At 33.0% G+C, this 12,793-nt stretch overlaps 1 protein-coding gene across 12 annotated transcripts in view; it reads left to right on the forward strand.

The window, feature by feature from the left end:
- cnc (NFE2 like bZIP transcription factor cap-n-collar) overlaps positions 1-12,793 on the forward strand; it is a 221,915-nt gene that overhangs the window by 91,121 nt on the left and 118,001 nt on the right. The window contains exon 1 of one of the 12 annotated variants that reach the window (XM_076364705.1): positions 12,148-12,298. The exons of the other annotated variants lie outside the window; for them this stretch is intronic. The gene's annotated coding sequence lies outside the window, so the exon portion shown is untranslated. Of the gene's footprint in view, positions 1-12,147; positions 12,299-12,793 lie in introns of those variants that run through there. 12 annotated transcript variants of the gene reach the window in all.

The following is a 12,793-nucleotide window of genomic DNA, read 5'->3' on the forward strand; positions in this document are numbered from 1 at the left end:
TTATTATATTGTATTATTATATACATTTATCGTATTCAGTTTGAAATCCTTAGAAACAGGGCTATTAGAATCAAATCGAATGGAGCGAGTCGTATATTTCTCACTTTGCGATTGTTTCCTTATCAAACGAAGATTTTTAAGTTTTTCAACAATTTTTTCTATTGATATTGAAGCTGAATGTCTATTAATAAGAAATTTGTGAAAAAATGTGTTGATTTTAAGTTTTAGCTATTAGTTTTTCGCTGTTAAATCTGAACTAATCCGATTTGCCTCGGTCTACTCTATGTATTAAAATAAACAGCTAAAATAGAATGAAAAAGAATTACATGTTTGTTCGAAGAGATAAATAATTAATTATTGAAAGAATTAGTAGTATTTACTATTTTAAGATGACGGGTATACTCGTCAAGCACAATTAACTGGATGGCTATGATCAATACAACTACTTTATCGTCACTAATTTATTAGGAAAAGAAAAAAATGTTCATGTTTATTCTATATCTACGTTTACTTCGAAGGTTAACGATTGATAATAGAAAAGTAATACATAATTTACATTTAAAAATAAATAAATAACACTGGAGATTTCCCAAATTCAGTTTAAAATTTTAGTCACGAGTCTGACACGATATTGTAGGTGAAGGGGTTAACTCTAAAGGTATCATGACCTGTAAAATGACCGATATTAAAATTCGTTTTAAAATTCCGCATTTTCTTTCAACCACTTAGTTTTATCAATTCTTATACTGTTTGATTTTTCAATTTTTGTCTTTCATTTGTTTGTTTCCACTGAGAAAAATGTATTATCTAACTTGTTTACCTTTATTTTGTAACCAATTATTTGACTGATTATAATAGAAATATGTTTATACGGAGTGCCGGAATGACTAGTGTTAAATTAATAATAGGATAAAAGTCTTTTAAATATTTAAGTGAAATTTGTATTTCAGTATACTATCCACAATACTTTCACGCTTGCTTTAAACGTCATGAACTATTAAAATACGTTTCAAAAAGTCGCATTTAGAATGCAGGAAATTTATGTAGATATTTTACATAAAAATGAAAATTATTCTTTATGAAGCAAAAAAGGCTCAGTAAATTGAAATGAACAAAGTCGTTATTTTTTTCTTAAGCAAATAAATGACAAAACTTCATATTGTTACGGTTCATTTCGTCTTATTGAACTGTAACATTTAGTCTCAGCAATTTAACCCAGATTCTAGAACGAAGTAGTGCAGTTATGCTTCGTAACAGTCGAACATTCAAAGACCCAGGAATCGTATTCGTGTCCTAATGGAAGGGTTATGAGTCAAAATTTTGTACTAAAATTTTCGTTAAAAAAATCGACTAAAAAACACTATGTACTCTCATAGAATGCAAAAAATACTCATAGAAGTACTCTGAATCTTGCTTTGTAGCTTTTTATTGCAAGAGAGTATTTATATTCATTGTATAACTGACTTATAGTATATATTATAAACATATATAGTCTGGGTTAGGTTAGGTATATAATATATATAAAAATAAGTAATATAGTATAAATACTCTCAATCTATTTTTCAAACTTGATACTATACGTGCTGTAATTTTCGCATGAATATTTTTTTATTGAAAATGTATATTTAGTCACATTTGCGCGTTGGAAGCACTCCATTATTCAATTTTAAATAATCTTTGCTTGAAGTTATCCATTGTGTGTTCATCTTTTCTACTTCTAATTTGTCTACCGATAAATCCCGATTCGAAATCTATAGAATCATATTCAAACTCTGTTTTGTTTTGCAATATCCTTTTATACCTCATAATCATTAAAAATACAACCAAATTTTCTAGGTATGATAATACCTATTTACAACAGTTTTGTTTCGTATCATCATTAAAAGTTTAAAAATTGCAAGATTCCTTTTAACATTCACCGTACCGGCACTTTTTGTTATTCCTGCCGTAATTAGTCAAATAACTGTTCGATGATAAATTCTTCTTAGCGGAGATAAAAACAAAAGGAAAGACAAAAATTGAAATATTGATTAATTGGGCAATGTAGGAACTAATATAAAGTTGTATGAACGGAAGAAAACGCAGAATTTTAAATCAAGTTTTAAAACCAATCATTTGACTGGTTCGCGGTACGATTAGTGTTAAACTATTCCAAATATTCGTAAGTTATACTGACACTTTCTGAAAATTCCTGTATGGTGCTGTTTTATTACTTTGAAACAAATAAAACCATCGTTACTTCAACAATAATGAACATTTCAGTTTTTCATGTTTGGGCTGGAAACATCGAAACCACATTTGCGTGACGCCAACAGAAAACCATTGGCTGACAAAGGTCCCTCCTACATGACACTGGCAGTCGAAGCGTTGACCATTTGCCATTTCAACTATTTGGTCAACTTTCTTCATTATTTCTTTGATTTTACACTATGTTTGAAATAAAGAAATAAGTCATGGAAGTATATTGTACCTATTTGAAAACAGATAATATCAATATCAAAGAAACGAATTATGTAGTCGTTAACATCATGATTAAAGAAATTCAACTTTCAATGTTCTCTAAGTATTTAAATATTCTAAGATTTAGTATAGCGATAAAACCAAATGAATTCTAGGCATTTGAATAATGTTTCTATCATATTTCTAAAATAATATTTCTATCTATTTGTCGATATTAAACTACGGTACGTTTATACACCGATAGCACATTTCACCATGCAAAACACAATAAAATCAACGTTGTAATAATATTCCTCGCAAGTTTCATATTATATTCGATAAATTAAAATTCTGCATGATGAAAATATGTTTCCGTTTGATGAGTGTCGTTGAAAATTTACATACACATCCGCAATCCGATCATTAACAGTGTGAAATATTTAAACCAACTGTTTAACATTATACGTGATTAAACATTTATCACACAATTTTATTAGCGTAACGTAAATTTCATTTTTCTATAGGTTTTAGTTGGCCTGCTTTCATAATTATTGGCTCAATTAATGCTTATCAAAGTATTTTTCCGTGGATACGCAGCGTGGTTAGTTCGATTAGTCTGACAGTTCAGGACCTTATTTGCACTAATGGCGGTTATAACAGAGGGAAGCCGTCCATCGTGAAATCGTTGAACGCAAGACCGGTTTTCTTCCGCGCGTAATTACAAGCCTTGAACCAATCGCGCGGTATCTCGAAAAAACTTCATCTGAATCTATAGATTTTGTCGTTTTAATCACATACGACATTTTTGTGCGTTTTCGTACGGACTTTGCGCGTTACAAGACATTAATTATTAACGATCATTTAGGAATGCTGAAACCGCCGGCGTCAGAAAAACGTAGTTATAGACGGAACGCCGAAAGAACGAAACTTCCTGTGCTGTTGATACGTGTAACTATATAACAAACTTGTTCGTCTAGTTTCTGGACTGTCTGCAAAAGAAAAGCGTTTCTCAATAATACAGTTAACGAGCGGGTAACCAACGAAGAAAACCAATCTACTTGGAATCTGAAATAAAATTGGATCTATATATCGCAGGTGGTGAAAGCTTCATTATCCTTCACATAATTACAATATGTCAATATGTTTATAAATTTCACCGTACTTCAACGACTTCACTGGTTTCGCCGAAGAAATATAAGTAAAAGTTATAGAGAATATTTTTAGCAATACTTCCTGTATGAAGGGAACAGATTCAAGAATTGTACAATAACGATCAATTTATAATAGTAGAAGACATTTAAGGTCTATTGTTTTCTGTATTGAGTACAGACGAGATCCTAAATCTCACTTAGTATCTAAGTTTTACGTCGAGATTGTAAAACTCTGCAATGCCTAATGCTAGATTTACGATTTATGTTGATTTTGATATAATGATGTGAATACGTAGCGATCTCTTCCATGATACTGTAATGTTAAACATCTATAATAGTATCTATCTATACCCATCCTTCCTCTTGATGGCAGGGGATTATCACTTGAGGATAATTACAACACCACTTAAGTAATCGGTTGATCGATTAGTTTTCATTTTTTTTCATCCACTTTTTTGTTGGTTTTATTTCCTAATTCTTGATAGACTCGATCACTAACTGGTTACACGTAACCAATAAAAACTATAAAACTGTAAACTAGAAATAGAAAGACACCTCTCGCCCTCGTATCATTCTGCTAGACATCAAGTAATTTCCCAACTGTAGAATGCATTATTATAATATTATTATATGTAATAATATAAAGAGAAAAATTATAACGTAATTCATTGTTTCCGTACGATAGCTTACAAAACGAAAAAGTCAATCGTTTTAATCGAACCAAAAAATTGTTAATAATTTTAGAACTATCCTTTCAACCCATGCTTATGAAGATTTTTTTCATTATTTAACAAGTACACCGTCTCATTTTATTTAGATATATACACGAGTCTTTTTTTTACGCGGTAAATTATAACATTATTTACGTGATATCAATTTCCAAATTTAGCGACGCCAAATAAACTTTACTGTTGTTTTATGGAATCTCATTATTATTACCTTTTTGTCGAGCTATATGAAATAAATATGTATTTCTAAAACTTATACCAGCGTTTCTTTACTAACATACACTTTTCACGTAATTTCCATTCGCATAAAACGAAACCTCGTATGTAGACAGGTATATTATTAACACATTGCGTATCAGCTAATTTTCAGGAAACTGAATTGCGCGGATGGTAATTTTCAGTAAGATCAACTTATACCACTATACATACAAAAACTCATATATCATATTATTATGTAGTACATTTTAAATAGATAATCAATTCGAATCAAATTTAAAATTGTCTTAAATGCTGTGCTAGTTAGCAAAGTTGCATAGCTAAGTGCCTTTATATAAAAACGAGATTTCTCGTTACCAGTGCGCAATGTGTTCAAAACGTTCAGCCTCTTCCGTGGACAGTCACCCTGCCTCTAGCTGCAGCATTTATGCAACATGAAAACACTTTGAATAAATTCTTCTATTCGCCTCGTGCGTTCCTTCTTGTTTCCTTCTTGTTTCGTCTGCACAACGTGGTCGCGCATTTTCAGTATACGAATAAAATGCGGCGAATACATAATACGTGGGCTTGGCAGTACGCCTCAGATATCGCGGTTCAGGGGATGAGGAGGGAGGGAAAGAAACTGGCAGAGAGAAACCAAGAGAGTTACGCCCCTGTTGGGGTGAACGATCGTGACGGCACCGTCGGCGTCCCCTTTGTACACGCACCGCCCCTGACTGCTTGCCTCTGATATATCCCACAACATAAATACGCATCGCCCTACCCTCTCCTCCCCTTGCGCTCTCCCTTTCTTTCTTTCTCTTTCTCTGCTCTTTTCTCTTCTTCGTTCCGTTCAGTTCAATTCCATTCCTGCCCTGCCCTCTCTTCTTCATCTTGTTCGTCTTCTTCTTCTTTCGTTCCTCTTCCACCACGATTATTTCTCCCTTCTCCTTTCTCCAGTTTGAGATGCGTGGTTACATTATACGAATTACATTGATGATACGTCGATGGGACACGAGATAGGGGCTGCTTTGGCTCCAGCCGACATCGACAGTGGCGGAACTATTTTTCATGAGTCCTCGTACACGATCGATCTTCCTACCAACATCCTTTTCCGTTGATAGGACCCCTCTTTTTCACTCCTCCTCCGGACGAACTTTTGACGAAACGCGAATCAGTCCGCAAGATGATATTTTTAATCATTGTTGTGGACTAATCTAGATTTTCAGCGTAACTGCTTATGTATTGGTTACGTGAGTTCTTGAATCCCTTCTCTAAATTGCTCCTTAAATCTGTATGATGAATTTTTCTAAGCTTTCCTTCAAAAAGTCTGATTGTTTTGAATTTATAGTAAATAGTTATAGAGTAATAAAACAATATTATATAGGAACAGTATAACGTTATCAGTTTCTAATGTTTTATTTTTTTATGGCGAAACAGTAGATCGTCTTAATTTTTTGAGAGCGGTATCACTTTAATTGAAAATATAAAACTGTCATGCATAGAAGTATTTTACACTCGGTATTAATATTAAAGTCAAATTGATAAATACCACAATTACATGAAAACCACAATATACGCTGCCGTCCTTAAATATCTTCTTGTAAAAATTGCATTAAAATTATTAAAAGCAAAATGAATATAAATCTACGTTATTGACATAAATAAGTTTTAAGTTTTTTAATGTACAATAAAGGATTCAGAATAATCTAGCAACAAATTTTTTAATGTTTCTTCCTGAATCTCGTTTCAGGTGCTTTAAAAAGCCTCGATTTAAAAATAAGTCCACAACAGTTTTTCTGGTTTTCGAGTCATTGTTCGTTCAACTTTCGTTATTATTTTTTTATCTATTGTAATTAACGTTAAATGCTATCTATATTACTAATTAGTAGCCAAATATGAGTGTACGAGATAAATACAGTAACAAAAGTTACTCTATGTAGTGAAAGTAATTGAACATACTTTGCGTATTTTCAATAATGTGGAGACAACTGAATAAGTATAATACTTATGGATGATAGTGTAATCATCAAATTAAGCAGATTAACGTCATTGTTTTGTTCATTTCAAATTTATTTCAAAAGCATGACATGGCAAAATTTAATATTTTGTTACTTTCTGTTTCATTTGTCTTTTTTTATTCTACCTACCTAAGTTTTTCTTAGTTAAGTGTAATTACGAAGACTATTATTTTCATAGTAAAAAAATTGCCTTTTCCATGTTTTCAAACTTTAGTGAACGAGGAAGAACCTTGAACAATTTAATGGAATTGTGTTCAAATCATGTCATGGAATAGAAAAGCGTGGAATTAAAAATTGAACGTTCAATGTGGAATATTTTTACTTAGAATGAAAGCAAGAAAAGTATTTTTTTAATTTACGTAGTGTAAAACAGCCAGCCAGCAAAAACTATTTTCTCATAGTAAAAAATCCTAGTAAAATGCTAAATAATTATTTCACTTTATTTTTTATTAAATTTTTTAATTAAAATTAAAACTCATAATTTTATTATAAATGTTTGATTACTTAAATTATTAAATAGTAAATGTTGCACTATTTGACTATACATTACTTATTGTTAAATACATGTGAGGGCATTTGCGTGGAACGTGAATCGCGTTTATCACATAACGCTACGTTGTATGTAATTTGCTCGATTCTAGAAAATCTTTTCCAGACAAGTGACTTATTTTTCAAATCTAAGATAGGTTTTTCAAAAATGTTTCAGCCTCAGTTGAAATGTTCATATAAAATACGAGTTATTTTTATGATTTTCATATTACAAAAATAAGTTTCAGACCTTGAGAAGAATATACACAAAGAGATCGATCTTTCTATCTTAAATTTAAAAAACATAAACTCGCATTATTTTTCCGAAAATTAAAAAAATGCTCAGTTCCCACACTGAGCCTACAGATTCGATGCAATGAATAGAATTACCCAATAATTTAAACACCTCGTAATTTCACAATAGCGGCATTACAATTTCATTAACCAAAATTCCTGATGTGAAACAGACAAGTTTTTGGTGTGGTATAAAACAACTATAATAATTTTCAGCGAAGCTGTTTTAATGTAATTTGTAATAAATCAGTTTTAAAATCTTAATTTCATCATTTCATGTTTCAATTTGAATTATATGATGATTCAGTTTCATTTGAATCACTTCGTTCAAATATTGAAGGAAAATGTAACCCAGAAAAATTGCTTTTTATTACCTCAGGGAGAATAAAGGATTTGAAATGTTTTCTTTTTTAAATAGCGGCATGCTTTTTACATGGGATATTCTAAAAAATCTGAAAAATGCGATCCGTGAAGCAGTGGTATGTTCTGTTATATAGTGATCTGTGCTGTGCGGCAAGACAGGCGTCCCCAGGATACGCTTCCTCCCTCTCTCCTCGCGTCCCAGATCCTGCAGGATCATTAATCAAATTCCCCTTTTAGCTGCGCCTCCCTCTTTCCCCCCTCCTTTATCCCCTCCGCACACTAAGGTTCGGCCGCCATTATTGTACGGTTGCGTGCACGACGCATTAATTAAAATCAGGAAATTAATGCTTTATGCTTTTGAAGCTACTCTCTCGACCAGGCGTACTCGGTCTTTAGAAAGTTCCTTAATTTTTTAATTGAACTCGTAGCAATTTATGTTTCAAAGCAACTAACGGAACACTATTCATAAAAACATCCACTACGGACCGTTGTCTTCTGTCGGGATAATCGTTGTTTATTGTTCGCAGATGGCGGATGTTCTTACGGATATCGATTTTTGTGACTCATTTTCGAAAGACTAGCATTAAATACATATTCCTGTGTTCTATTATAGAGTTCCATTTATAAGTACCAAAATTCATTCAGGAATTGCCATGCAGTTTTACCGAGAAATGCTTAGCTTACGGAAAATGTTTATCAAAATTTTACTATTTATATCAGTGTGCTAAAACGTTTACAGGGTATATTAAACATTTTCATCTTTGGTGACCGTGTTATTTGCAGAAATTTAAAACATTGTAGAAAGATTTTCAGCGTCGCTCACAGCAACGTTGGCACTTTAATGTTTAAAAATGTTTTCAAGCTCAATGTAAGATGAAAATTTTACTTCATTTTATTCAAGCTTTTGTTTACTTAGCTTTACATTATCGAGTATGTTATAATATTGATAATAGCGTTAATCACATTAGAAGCAGTTTGATATTTTTGTAATCAGTTTACGTAAACCATAAAATAATTTGAACTAAAATTATAATTTAATAGCTTAAACATTGGTCTTGTTTTGTATTGCGTAAAGTGATCAGTTTTCTGGTAATCAGTTTGCGGTGCATTTAAAATTGATGATAATTAAATTATTAGTTCTAATAAAGTGTTTACATAGGGGAACTTATAGTATTACATTCATAATAAAAAGTATCATCTCGTTACGATGAAATTGAAGTTAGTCAACAATTATCTTCAACATGACAGTTTATAAATTTCTGAAAATCATCTTATGTCAAGGAACTCATGTGCAGAACGGTGCAGATCATTTCTTGAGATGCTAATAAAAATTCCTATGGTGTGTATTACTAGACGTAATAAATAATGAACTTTTTGGAGAAAAATGTATTTTCGTTACCTTCCTACGGAAGAACTGGAAATGAGTGGGCGTGGTCCTATGGGACCCATTAGCGGTCAGTGTCCATTTCGGTCCACCGCAAAATGTCCAAAACCACTTGTAACTGCACGAATACTATATAAGTAATTTATGAACGGGGAGGCAGAATTTGCGGAACATCATTCGCCACGGTACCTTCCTTTTATTTACTGCAGAGTCATTACTTTATGAGCGATGCAGAAAGATTTCTCGCGAAAGTTCTTCATTTATACATCCACAGTTCACACTTTACGAATCTGTCAGAATTGAAGTTCAAGTGGAGATTGCTTGGTTGCTTGCACATTAACCGATTCAAATGAACGTATTAATATATCAAAAGATTGATTTTCTCAGGTAAGGTAAAGAAAGATATAAATTCAGATCTCATGATGATGATAATAGCAGAAACACTTAAAAGAAAATAAACTATTGCATTTGAGGAGATGGAACATTGATGTAGTGCAATATGTTTACTAATAAATAATAGTACGTATAAGTAGTATTTTGGAAATTCTGCGAGTCTTAAAATTAACATTACACGCACTTATTTGAGGTTAGATAGACGATTTATTAAAGGAACATTATTCTTTAAGAAAGCTACTTTCTTGACAATTTAAAGTTTTCTTTAATCAATCACAAATGTCCCAAAATGCAGAATGGTTTCTAAATATATTTGCTGTCAAGTCTGTTTTAATAAAATTTTATACCGAATGAAACCTTTTTCAATAAAATGTCAATTGCACTGATCAAGCATTTATTTTCACTTCAAAATTCTCCGCGTTTAATTGCTCGACTTCCTACTAATCCTTTCATTTCGTTTTATTAAGGGACTAAAAATTTCGAATTTACTATATAATAAGTAACTGTACTCATATTCCATTAATGAAGCATATCTTTTTATAAGCTCCTTTCATCGCACTAGTAAAAGCAGTGTAATACATGTAACAAAAGCTCTATCCGGTTCTTTCAATTTCTGGTAAAAGAGTGGTTCAGACTGTCGGTAGATTCTTGTCTCGAACCGAAAGGGTGGCGTGAAAATCGAGGATATTACCTGGTCAACCTAACGGTAGAACCACCATTAGGCCTATTTATCGTTCGTAGTCAGGTAAATACATCCTGACAAGTTCACTAGCTGAGAAGTGCGGTGTTCTCTAAAGGATTCGATGCACAACTGCCGCCAGAAGAAAGGTAAAGGTGGCGTTATGCCATAACAAGATTACCCACAAATTTGTAAAGATTACTTATTACCAGTAAGGTATTTTCCCCATTCGCTATTCTGTACAATAAATCTTTGGCTTCAGTTCCATTTACTTTGAAAATTGCATATTTCATACCTGTGTGTTTTCGAACACTAAGTGGAGTTTATTTTTCTGTATTCTAATAGTTAAATTCGTCATTGAACTCTTTCAATAAGTTTTCCAATTTTTCATTGGCAAATAATATTTAAATACATTACATAACAGCGAATAGATATTTGGATTTATAAAACTAATAAATTTGTATATGCATGATTCTTTGAGAACTAATTCTTCATAATTAATCCAGTAGAAATGGATGTCATAAAGTGTAACGGATGTTAGAACTAGAGTTAGAAAAGCTAGCTACTGAAATTGAAACATAAATAGTAATGTTATCGAAATGAAAATTACCAATTAATATTTGAGATTTACAGACCTTCTATTTCGCGAATTCTGTAGGACATACATATCAGTGACGCAATTTATCATGCGTTTAAACCTATCTAATCATGATAAATCACGATCATTACGGATCATTTTATCGTTCAGAAAATTTTAATCATTCTATACTTAACATATGACTAATAAATACCTATTAAACTGCTTTCTCTGTAGATACATTCTTGACGTGTATCCATGGTTTTAAGACAGTCGATACAATGATCAATTAAAGCGTTTAAAACGGAAAAATACGATACCGAAGGAACACTCAATTATTCTGAAAGTAGAGTTTAATTGTTGTCATCGACGACAATGGGGACTAATTACATTATCACGGTGTTATATGATCGACATTCGATGCAGTATGTAGCAAACTGTATAGTCATCGGCTCGTGTCCTGCAGAAGCGAAATCGTTTCTGTTAGGAAGACAGATCGATTCAAGACCAGCAAGATAGTCGCACCTGTTATGTTGAGCCGAAGAAACAATCGAGCGCGAAAATGTTTTCCGAGATAACCAATCAAGATAAAACAAGAGATGTTAGTATTGGCATTGTTGTTCTACTTCGAGCTTTCGAAATTCATACGCGACACATCGCCTTCGATCGAAGAGACGAGCGATATTAGATAACGCTCATCCGATCATTACGAGCATGTAATTACTGATCCTCCGATATATCGATCTCCTTCTTCTATATTTTTCTCCTGTTCCAAGTTGATCTTGATCATCGGAATATTTTATTGCGCATCGATTTTTCTTTGTATTTTTATGTAACGAAACATTTTCGATGAGTAATGAGGAAATTTTCTCCTTTAATTTTACTCTACAATAAGATAGTAATCAATTCTTACAAAAATATAGTAAAAACTGTTTTCTTTCTTCGACTTAAAAGAATATCTACTTGCTATTTATATATTACGAGTAAATCTCGAGTATTATCTCTCTTCATTGAATTAACATTATCATTATCTCTCATTATCTCTCTACGTTGAATTAATACTTTCTGTTCTTCTAAAACAATTTAGAAAATAAAAGCTGAATATAAAAATATTAAGTTAAAAGTCGGTAAACATTCTGAATTTTCCATATTATAGGTATACAGTTTCAAAATATATAAATACATTATACAAAATTGAATTCCATATTATCGATAAATTAATTTTCACGGGATTAAACTCCATACTAAAGAAATTAAATTTTTTCAAACCTGATGCTTAGAAAACAGTGCACAAAAATTAAAAATCGCATATCCATAGTTTACAGGTCGTGTCGATATGTTCCCGAAAATCATTTCTCAAAACGTGTCGTCACGTTCCAAATCAGTAGAAGCACACGCGGCTGAGATCGGGAAAGAATATGGCAGCTGGAAAGGTTCCCGTTGATTCGGTTCTCGCAGTCTGTGTTCCCGGGTTTATCTCGGCGTGCAGCTAATCGAATAAAAATTAAAGGCGTCGATATCATTGGAGCAAACGCAACGATGCCAGGTGAGACACGAGGCTGAACGCGCAGCGGAGTCGGGAGAGAGCGTGGCCCAGCTGTGGGCGCGGCGGGCATCCTGCTGTGTCTCTCCAACATGGCCGTCCCCGTATGCACACCCACGCTGTCTCCTCTTCTCATCGCGTCCTCCATTTCTTTCTCGTCCGTTCGCCGCATCAAATTACACGGCCGGTGAAGTAATTTTCAAAGGCGCGTCCGTGATCGAGCGTGATGCAGAAACATATCTGTTACCCGCGGGTTCCGAAGCGCCGTGTTAAAATTTGCGATCACCGATAACGATGCTCAGAGATTAATGATTGCGCGCCAACTGGCCCTCTCTTTACCCCGTGCACGCGTTCACCGATTCCTGAGATTGATCTGTACGAAATACTGTTCACTCGGTGAATAGGTAACCGAGCATCTTGTAGCAAGAATGCAGCTCCAGTTTTTACGGTTTCATAGTTATAAGGTGTAACACAGTACGACAGACCGGGGCAAATCGG

This window comes from Nomia melanderi, chromosome 2, assembly GCF_051020985.1.
Source record: "Nomia melanderi isolate GNS246 chromosome 2, iyNomMela1, whole genome shotgun sequence".
In the NCBI taxonomy this organism is placed as follows: domain Eukaryota; kingdom Metazoa; phylum Arthropoda; class Insecta; order Hymenoptera; family Halictidae; genus Nomia; species Nomia melanderi.